Raw genomic sequence first — 618 nt, 5'->3', positions numbered from 1 at the left:
GCAGCAGCAGCAGCAGCAGCAGCAGCTTGAGTTCACGAAGCTGCTGCGCCATGCGCCGCACTCTCTGGGCAGCAGCAGCAGCGGGGCTCTCGCCTCTAGACTGACCTCTTGCGGCCCCAGCCGCTCTGTCAGCAGCAGCGTAGACATCACCAGGCCTCAGAGCAGCAGCAGCAGCGGCAGCAATGTGGGTTTCGCCAACCTCAACCCAGATGCCCCCTTCAGACTCAACAGCAGAGGCAGCAGCAGCAGCAGCAGCAGCTTGGGCCACCCGTACCTGGACGCCTCTCGCGCGCAGCAAGACCCGTATGCTGCAGAGCTGCTGCCAGACACAGCAGCAGGAGCAGCAGCAGCAGCAGCAGCAGCAGGGGGGGTCTTGTCCGGTGAGTCGAACCCTTTGCCTCCCGACGAACTGACCTCGGGCTCCGTGCATGCGCAGCCAGAGGGGGGGGCCCCCCTGGGGGGCCCCCCAAGTCTGTCAACAGGGTACTTGGGGGCCCCCCAAGGGGGTTCTTACTTGCGATTTAAGGGCAGAAGCCTCTCTTGCTTCTCAGTGTCTGATGAGGGGGGCCCCCCTGCTGCTGACCTCCGCAGAGTTCGCTTTTCGCTGATGGAGGGGTC

Source organism: Eimeria tenella, genomic scaffold (assembly GCF_000499545.2).
Source record: "Eimeria tenella Houghton genomic scaffold, Eth_scaff2159, whole genome shotgun sequence".
NCBI lineage: Eukaryota > Apicomplexa > Conoidasida > Eucoccidiorida > Eimeriidae > Eimeria > Eimeria tenella.
The sequence above is the reverse complement of the archived record's forward strand: the minus strand, read 5'-3'. Positions refer to the sequence as shown.